The sequence below is a fragment of the Hesperophylax consimilis genome, chromosome 2 (assembly GCF_061612785.1).
Source record: "Hesperophylax consimilis isolate HC1 chromosome 2, BYU_Hcon_1.0, whole genome shotgun sequence".
NCBI classification, from domain to species: domain Eukaryota; kingdom Metazoa; phylum Arthropoda; class Insecta; order Trichoptera; family Limnephilidae; genus Hesperophylax; species Hesperophylax consimilis.
Window position 1 is genome coordinate 5,170,209 of NC_142837.1, and position 10,167 is coordinate 5,180,375.

The following is a 10,167-nucleotide window of genomic DNA, read 5'->3' on the forward strand; positions in this document are numbered from 1 at the left end:
TGGTGTCGACGGTAATTGTTCAGAACGAACAATTTAAACCATTCCATTATGGGCTGTTATGGGCTGTCAATAGAGTAGTGTCTTTTTTAATGCTGCTACTGAAAATCAGTTGTAACATTATTATGAAAGAGGTAATTTACTGACATATACGCTGTACTGATCATTTGTATACATAGCTATTATGTTAATAAGATGGGAATATTCCAATCAAAATCGTACATTCTTAAACATTGTACGTAGGAATGAAAATACCAGGGAAACTTCCATCGTCACTTAATTTATGGCCAAAGTTTCTCAAAATAAACGAAGTTTTGTTTCACGAAATTAGTTTTTAAAAGTAAAAAAATCAGCTGACACGCAAATGGAAAGGTGGCTAACTTGGTCGATATCAACCTATTGAGCCTAGCCTAACCCGAAGAATCGAAAATTTCCTTTTGAATTTTTAAACTAACATCAATTTCAAGTTCTATAAAAATTAATGTCGTTTGCAGGAATTCCTAATTTAAAATTAAATGATCCGAGAAATTTTCTTTGGATTCTAACAAAGAAATTTATATGGCTGTTGTAAGACGGGTTCCATACGTGGAGTTGTATTCTGAGTGGCTTCTAACAAGAGTTGTATAAAGTATTTTGAACGAAAGGATGTTTTTGAAATCCTTAGATATTCTTCGGATGAAGCCCAACATTTTCATTGCTTTACTTTTATTTTTATTTTTATTTTTTTTATTAAATTTAATATAATTACATTTAATACAATATAAGATATGGGTAGTCCCACAAAGCTGTGACAATCAGCTTGTCTGTAGGTTCTACCATTTAATGTTATAACATAATACACATTAGCTTAAGTTAAAATATTAATACCAAATATAATGTTTAGGATAGATAAACGTTTTGTTCATTTATTAACCACTTTTTTGTCAGTTTAGGGCAGGGTCCCTCATTATTTTTCAAGTTAAAGTTTTCGTTAAATTTGTTATAAATCACAGGTATCAAATAGTCAAGTGTTCTGCTACCATACTTATTTGATATTAGTGGAATTTTTAGGCCTTTTTTTCAGTAAATCTTGTTTTGTGACTATGCACCAATGGCTTTTTGTACGCATTTTCTCCCGCACTATCCATAATTATAATAAACCAGAGAAGCCCTTTAATTAGGAATAGGCCCTCAGAGCCATACAGTAATTTTAAGTTGTTTCTCTGTTTGTAAATGCTAGGTTTAACAATTTTTTTTAATTATAGCAGTTTGTAGATTTTGAATGTATTTAATATTAATATTACTCGAGTGTCCACAAGTTCGAATTCCATATCTAAGTATTGATTCGACCATAGAATGATATATAAGTTTGAGAGTACATCGAGGCAATACAAATTTTAATTTATAAAAATTACGATATAACGATATTTTTTTTTTTTTTTTTTTGTATTAGGCAATTCACCCTAAAGAGAGTGCTTTGTGCCGATTGGGTTAAGATATATGGTTAAACTGATGTGAATTATCTATAAGGGGACTGGACATATCATATATTAAAGTCATTCAAATCTATAAACTTATAAAGAATAGAATATACGCGAGAGTTGTTGAGAGACAGCAAATATGGAATACTAAGGGGAGACTGGTGGGTGATTTTAATAAGCAATCGATACATGCCTTTGAAAGAAGAATGGTTTTTACAATTGAAGAAGACATGGTCAAGAGTCTCATCCTCCACACCACACTGGCATAATGAACTTTCGAGCACCCGAATTTTAAACAAATGAGTTGCAATAGAGCAGTGGCCAATTCTCATTCTCGAGATACAGGAAATAAATCTTTTGGACTTTTTTTTGCCGTGGAACCAGGGTTTACTTGGAATATGATTTTGTATTCCAGCATAGAAAGATCCAGTTTGAGTTTTCGTGACTGTCCAATTTTCTTCCCAGGAACGAGACATGTTGGATTTAAGAATAGAGAAGACGTCAGAGACAGGAATTTTAAAATCTAAAGGAATAGAACCAGATACAGTTCCAAGTTTAGCGAGAGAATCAGCTTTCTCGTTACCCTCAATTCCTAGATGGCCAGGCACCCAAACCAGTATTGTCTCAAACATAGATTCGTTTAAAGAATCGAGGATTTTTTTAATATTACAAATAACATAGTCTTCTGGACATTGTAATGTTTTTGCCTTTTCGCCATTCTTTTATTTTGTTTCAAACAATATAGAATTTTCTTCTCTCTGGGCTATGACCGATGTTTAATTTTTTTTTTCTAAGGCTTTGCATATGTGTTCGCAGGGATGGAAAATTCCTCCCCTACAACACATAAGCCTCCATGAAAATTGGACCCTCTTCTTTGATATCTACAGAAAGCTACTTAAAGCTCTCTTGTACTATATATCTTTATAGACATATGTACTTAACTAATTAATACGTTATTTACGATCTTGAACGCAAATATACCCGTATTTATATTGTAATTAAATTCCATCAAACGTTGTGTAATTTTTTTGATTTATGATATAGGATTTTAATTACTTTCATTTTTGTGGTAACCCTCTTGGTTCTGATCGAGGTGTTGAGTTCAAAGTTGAATTAGTCTTTCTATTGCAAACCTAGACTTAAATGAATTTTCTGAATGAGCTAACTTTCCTATTGTAATTATTCTGATTCCCTGCACCCTAACAAAATCGTAGTTAAACGCTGATAAAAGATATTATACATGTTTATTTGGACAGGTAATTTAATATAACTCAAATGGTTAATTGTTAGTAAATTTGATTTTGGTGAACTTTTGTGTCTGTGTGGCACCACTCCTTTATGATTCTGCTGCTATAAGGTACATGTAAAGATTGATTTAGTAGGTTAATGTAATTAGTTAATTGCATATTTGACGAACTCGGAATAGCCCATTTGCTGGCATAATTTGGCTCCAATCCTCCATCAAGTAAACGAGATGATCGGGAGTGGACTAGAAATTTGCACAATCCTTTGACACGGCTCCTTGATTGATACCTAAGTTATCGTGTCCCAAGAAGCCTTCCACGTCATCATGTACTGCATTCAAGTTTCCCCCCGGGTCCCGATACCCCCAAATTCCGACCCCTCCTTGGACTACAATTTACTTAGGGCGAACCGGTTTCGTCCTATATACAATCATATACTCACGGTTGGTGTGGACTTACGGGTCGTGAATCCTCATTCCACGTTTAAGAGAAAATGCGAGGGTGGTCTATAAGACCTAAAATGCAAGCTGTATGCAGGTCCGCATTCTCCAGTAAACAGTACATACGAATAAATATATGTATACATACAGTTTGGGAAAGGTTTATAACTCGCAATACGAGGCTATCTACCTCGCATCCCGAGCTCGGATCTCGCGCCAAGAACTCTGCGAAGCTCTAGGTCTGGTAACCGAATATATACGTACTAATAAGGTGATACTAATAAATACTAGTAGAATAAGGTCATATTTGATAGTTTGTTTTGGAGAGCTATCGAACTCCAAGCTTTTGTTTGTTTGGTTTTGACGTTTTTATTTAAGAGAATCGTCATCTCTATTTGGTTTGGTTAATGGTCTTGTTGTAGGAGCGACCACTGCCTCCTATTGATGAACTGTATTTGTTTTAAATTTTACCTCCAGGGGTCAACATTAATTTTTGTTCATCCTATCCCGTGATTTTCCAATTGTTTCAAGTGGTTGATTGCCACATTAGAGAGTACTCGACCCTCAAATATCTCAGGCAACTGATGGGGTTTTGTATGAGCACCCAATCAATAAAATTCAAATGTTTCGTATAATTATTCGATATAAATCTGGCTAACCCGTGATTTTTCAATTGTCGATTGTGAATGATAAGTATTTGTAAGCACGCAGCTTCCAGCTGTTTCAGGTAACCAATAAAACTGTGCGATTATCTAATCAATGGTATTCAAATGTTTCATGTAATTTTTTGATGTAAATCTGGCTAACCCGTGATTTTTCAATTGTCGTTTGTGATTGATAAGTATTTGAGAACACGCATCTTCCAGCTGTTTCGGGTAATTAATAAAATCCTTTGTGACTAACTAATTATGGCCAAGGTCGTTTTCAAACTATGCGGTTGACCCAATTCTCCAGTGATCCTTTGTTTTGTAAACAAATAATATAAACATCTCCTGACACACTAACCTAAATGTGAGATTTGTTTATTTTAAAATTCCTTAGAAGTCATTTGTGCCTCTTTACTGATTCAGTTATGATACCGTTTATTGTGCATAGTTAATTTAAATATTTTTAATTCCTTTATTGAAGTTAAACTATTTATTTCATTTTCCGAATTTAGTAAATTTACTAGGTTAAATGAAGAATAAATATAAATATATATTTAAGTACACATATCTCTATTGTCAAAATATGTTAAAAAAGAGTACATATATTAATAAATAAATATAAAATATATGATTCTACATAGTCTGGAATATTAATAAATACATATTTTCTTTTTCAATAATATAGATATGTTCTCGGGTAGGTATTAAAAATCGCTACCATTTCGATGTTTCGATTAATAAATAAAATACATATATATAATTACATTACTCATATATATATTCTTTATATACAATATTTTATTTTATATTTATAAATATATATACAAATATACAATATACATATATTAATGTATAATTCTTTGTTTTGTTGTTTTAATTTAATATTCAATTGATATACTTCCACTTCACAGCCCTTCTGTGTCTCCTGGGACCTGAAAATTATTTATAAAAGGAAAACTCACCCACGTCAAGGTATTTCCGGTCGGGTAGTACACAACAACCTTGATGAAGAAATCCTACCTAATTAATTGTATTTTTCAACTAATTTCAAAATAAATCTTTTCGACTATTTATTCCTATTTAATATTTTATTCTCGCTTGAATCGTATAAATTAGCTGATATTTAATTTTTCTTCCGAACGAAATCCTAATTCAGAAAACCCGTTGATTTAATAACACTTTTCTAGTTTAGACTTTTGAATGATAGCTGTTAAAATACTTTTTTCGAAATGGTAGATTGATGTTTAGAATTCCGGTTAAAATGACAAACACTTTTAACACTGTCGCTATACGCACGATGGATTTTAATTGAACAATTTATTAATTCTAAATTTCTTTTTATATATTTTTAAAAGAAAATTTTTTCGAATTGCGCAGACTTTTAATTATCTCGATTCTTAAAATTAATTTCTTTTCCGAACTGTTAATTTTAGAACAAAGGTTTGAGCATTTGTTATTATTTCTTTTCGAACTGTCTAGATTGTGTTTATTTTAAACTAAGACGTAAATATTTATTACTATTATTATTTTTACACAAAATTATAATCTATTTTTAAATATCAATACGCGATCACGTTCACTTTAGATTAACGATAACAAACTCTTAAATTTAATTTGAATGTTTTCACTTTGAATGAAATAATTATTTTTAAATTTTTAATTAATTCACAATTCACTTTTTGCACTTCACTTAACACTTTTAAGCACTGAGTTTAAATTATATTTATTTCCACTGTTTAACCAAATTAAACTGATTTAACAAAACTTCACTGGTGGGGTTTTCAGAATTTAGAAACTGAATTTAAGACTTCTTACAAAACTTTCTAAGTCCAGGTACTTGTTCAGAATTTAACACTTAGATTATTTCACTAGAATTTTACCAATAGACGTAGTACTGCCACGTAACAACTTTTCAAACCCTCGGCGCGACTGACCTCCTGACTGATGAGTTCCATCTTTTATACCCCTCTCAGGTTCCAAAAGACGTATCTGAATTTCTCTTGATGCTTAATTCTATCTCCTATCAACTCGTAAATCCAAACACCCCTTCCATCAATCTCGATTGTCCTTCCATAAGATGTTCTGCTTTCCGGCTCTGGGCGGTAGTTAGTTTTTATCTCACAAATCTAAATCGATAGGGTCCGAATCGGGTAAGTCTGTGTTAATCGCCCAAGCTCCCTTTGTCCTCTGTTCATACAAAAATGTAGTTAAAATCTCATGATTTTGCGCTCCTTTTTTTTTTCTCAATTCGCGATAGGTCCGTCCTCAATAACATATATATAGATCTCAATTTTATGCATCTCGTGCGAAATTGTTTAAATCCATGCTGAAATCTTTACTACGCATTTTTGAATTTCGATTCGTCTGAATTCTACTCAATTTTATTGTCCCTTATATGGGCTTTTCCATTTTCACCAGTACATTCTCTCTTAATGCCGCAGATTTGAATTTTTCCTTATCTTCTTGGATTTTCTTTTATCCGCGACGTTTTCTTGCACAATTTCTTCTTGATTCTTATGTCATTTCTCATAACTCTTATAATTACTCATTTTCCAAGTCGTATTTATTAATTTCACGGATAAATTCGAATTGTATCGCTTTTCTCCACATGGATCATTTCCTATCTCCGTTCTTTACCCTTCCTTTTATCTTTTCTTCACTTTTCCCGATGTGTGTGGTCTCCTGGGAAATTTCATACTTCATTTATTATTAATTAATATATAGTTTTCCACACTTCTATGGGAGATATACCTAATTAGACTCTGGGATATCTGTCATTTTTATTGCCTGACCCAATCTCCGCCCAATTTTCTATCTTTCTCATACCAGGATTCACATAAAACATATGCATTGACATCTGTTTATGTTTAAAATTTTGGTACTAGACTCGTAAATTTAGTTTAATTTCAAACCTATTAATTTTAATCTCTTTTGACTAATCTAAATACTTCCATAAGGTCCACGTTAAAGTTAATCGCTTTTCTAATCGTTTATTACCTTAACGTAAATAAAAATCATGTTCAAATTCCGATTGTTTATCCTTCAAAATATACATGAGACCGCCAACCTTTTATCTTGTTTCGACCCCTCCGTAATATTGGGTAACTCTAATATATATCTAACCTAATAATCATGAAAATGTCTACTTTTCCTGAATCTAATCTATCGATATATGTTTAATTTTACTGTCTTCTTCTAATACTCAATTTTCATTTTCCTAGAACCTTCGTAGCAGTCCAAAATATCTGTATTAACCTTCCATTCGATCGCCGCACTTTTCTAAAATGTGTATTTTTTTTGCGAGATTTTCATCCAAGATTGATTTACCAATATGTCCGTTTCATCTTAAATTGATAACGATTAATTTCCATTGTTTCCAAAACTCTCACCTCTCTTTAGTACGATTTTTATCGAACATGACACCCTCCTTCTATCATAAATAATTGTACTACAGTTGAAAATTCTGCCAGTGATTTTCCTTCGCTTTTCCCGTCCTTTTTTATACTATCACGTTTATAGTTTTTCCATTGCATTTTCGTGTGTGTGTTTTTCAACTTGTAAAATCTTCAAAGCACTCGATTTCAATGGTTCGCCATCACCTAAATGCCTCAGTTATTGTAAACATTTCCAGGAGTTTGTCACCTTGAAAGTCGACGTTGACCCTAAAGTGCGTTCACCTCTAATTTCTGTGGGAAAGAAGAAGCCATTAATTATCTTTTTTTATTGCCCGATCCAAAGTTTATTCCTTTGTCCGTCGTAGACACACCTCCCTCCGCTCACTGATTGGTTACTCAAAATTTTATAGCTCTTTGTTCAGATCTATTGGTTGACAAAATTCAATATTTATTTATAGGCCTAGGAAAAGGGGAAGTACCAGTCGTCCTAGACGATTTTACGACCTCTCTGCTTTCGTCTTAGAACCTCGATATAATTTCAACTATTACAGGAGTCTACTGCAAGCAAGCTGGATCAATTCTTTCTCCGCCAGATGTCGTTAGCATGTCCGTTTTCATAAATAATTTGCATATTGAAGTGAAACTTCTTTACGCGCGTCATGCAATTTCGAGGAGTAAAACCAACTCATGACCGAAACGAAAATGCGGGACCGATTAAAGTTCATTTGATGTAGTAAAAGTTTTGAAGTAAAATATAAATGCTTCTTAGCTCATCTCGACAACTGGCGTTGGTGGTGTAATGGTCAGCATAGTTGCTTTCGAAGCAGTTGATCCGAGTTCGATTCTCGGCCATGGAATATTATTTTTTTGTTTTTAAGGAATTTTTTTTTTTTAATGGTTGACCATAATATCAATCCACTAAGTAATATTTTAGGCCTGTAGCATAATTGAAAAGTTAAAGAATGATATAAAATTTTTTATGATGTTAACGATAAAAAAATGAAAAAAAACATAAAATTAAAATAAAAAATGGGCCAACGGCACGCGGTGTTCCCAAGCGGTCACCCATCCAAGTACTGACCGCGCCCAATGTTGCTTAACTTCGGTGATCGGACGAGAACCGGTGTGTTCAAAATGGTATGGTCGTTGGCAAAAGTTAAACAATATTAATTTCTATTCTACCTGCCAATAAATATATGAAAATTAGTATAAAAAAGCCCTAATAATATTGAAAAAATTAGCTAGGTGTGTGCGAGGTTGATAAAAATAATCATTACATACGCGCTTGAAAAAGATCGTAATTACATTAATAAGTTTGTAGGAATTTTTTTTTTCAATGGTTGACCATAATATCAATCCACTAAGTAATATTTTAGGCCTGTAGCATACTTGAAAAGTTAAAGAATTTTATGATATTATTAATTATAGTAATGATAAAAAAATAAAAAAAACATGAAATTAAAATAAAAAATAGGCCAACGGCACGCGGTGTTCCCAAGCGGTCACCCATCCAAGTACTGACCGCGCCCAATGTTGCTTAACTTCGGTGATCGGACGAGAACCGGTGTGTTCAACATGGTATGGTCGTTGGCAAACGCTAAACAATATTAATTTCTACTCTACCTGCCAATAAATATATGAAAATTAGTATAAAAAAGCCCTAATAATACTGAAAACATTAGCAAGGTGTAAATATTATATACCTAGTTTAACTCACTCTCCTAACTCATCTTCGCTGTCTACAGGCAGAGCGCACGACTGTGGTCGTGAAGAACCGAGGTTCGATCCCCGCTTTAACTAATTTTTTTTTTCTTTTTTTATAACTTTTAATTTTTTTTATCACATGCTACTTATAAATATGTCAATAGACAGAAAAAAAGAGAGAATGAAATGAAAAGAGAGAGAGAGAAGAATACTAGAAGTTTCACTTCTGTCTTGCGTAGGCTTGACACACCCATTTTTTTTTTTTTTGCAGCTATGGTTTATCTGTTTTTTTTCACTGTGATTTAAAGCCTTTCATCACAGTTCCCCCCTCTGAACTCAATTTGCTGTGGCTAACGTTGTATACTACTTTAGACATCGAAATTGTGTTCAAAATGTAGTCTAGCTTTTCTCCCCCCCCTCGTTCTGTTATTCCTTTTCCTACATCACTTCCTGTTATTTCCTTTCTCTACCTCACTCTATCATTCCCTATCTCTCTCTCCATTCTGTTATTTCCTTTCTCCCCCCCCCTCATTCTGTTATTCCCTATCTCTCTTTCCATTCTGTTATTTCCTTTCTCCCCCCCCCTCATTCTGTTATTCCCTATCTCTCTTTCCATTCTGTTATTCCCTTTCTCCCCCCCCTCATTCTGTTTGGATTGTTAACAACCTTGACTTTGAATCACATTGTATTTTCTATTTTCTTTTCGCGTAGATATTATTTTATGGAATTTTCTCTAATTTTGATAAACTCAAAATTAATCCTTTTTTTTTTCTGGGAAAAAAAACACGCCCCTCGACTCGCGTGTTTAGGTGGTCCTCAACCTGGTTGGACTAAGACCTCCCTTACAATGATTCAGGTAAAGATTGTTTGCAATCTCGCGGTCTATTGACCAACTGAAGGGCGGGTGGTCTCTTGGTGTGCAAATAATCGTTTGTTTTGGTTTTGTAAGTATTATATTTTTGTGAAATGTATATCTTTGCACGACCTCACCCAATCCGACAATCAGTGGTATACATGTTTCATTTAAACTTTTCCAGCATTTTGTTTTTTTTTTTTTTTTTTTTTTTTTCTCTTATTCGCTAAAATTTTTTTTGTGTAATTTCTAATTGTCTTTTCATAGATCATTCAAACAAGTTGTTCTAGCCTAGGTGTTGTCCATCCTAAATTTTTTTTTTCATAAATGTTCTTAACTAACCTCCAATTTTCTCATCGTTCCTGTTTCCTTTTAAATTTTTTTTTTTTTGAAAATTTAACCTAACCATATCGTAATTTCTAATGTT

General features: G+C 32.9%; 2 non-coding genes across 2 annotated transcripts; both read right to left on the reverse strand.

Moving 5' to 3' along the window:
- Positions 1–8,215: 8,215 nt before the first annotated feature.
- LOC149425646 (5S ribosomal RNA) lies at positions 8,216–8,334 on the reverse strand. The gene has a single exon (XR_016304679.1). It is a non-coding gene; the product is annotated as a 5S ribosomal RNA (ribosomal RNA).
- A 322-nt stretch (positions 8,335–8,656) lies between these two features.
- Positions 8,657–8,775, reverse strand: LOC149425647 (5S ribosomal RNA). The gene has a single exon (XR_016304648.1). It is a non-coding gene; the product is annotated as a 5S ribosomal RNA (ribosomal RNA).
- Between the last annotated feature and the right edge of the window lie 1,392 nt (positions 8,776–10,167).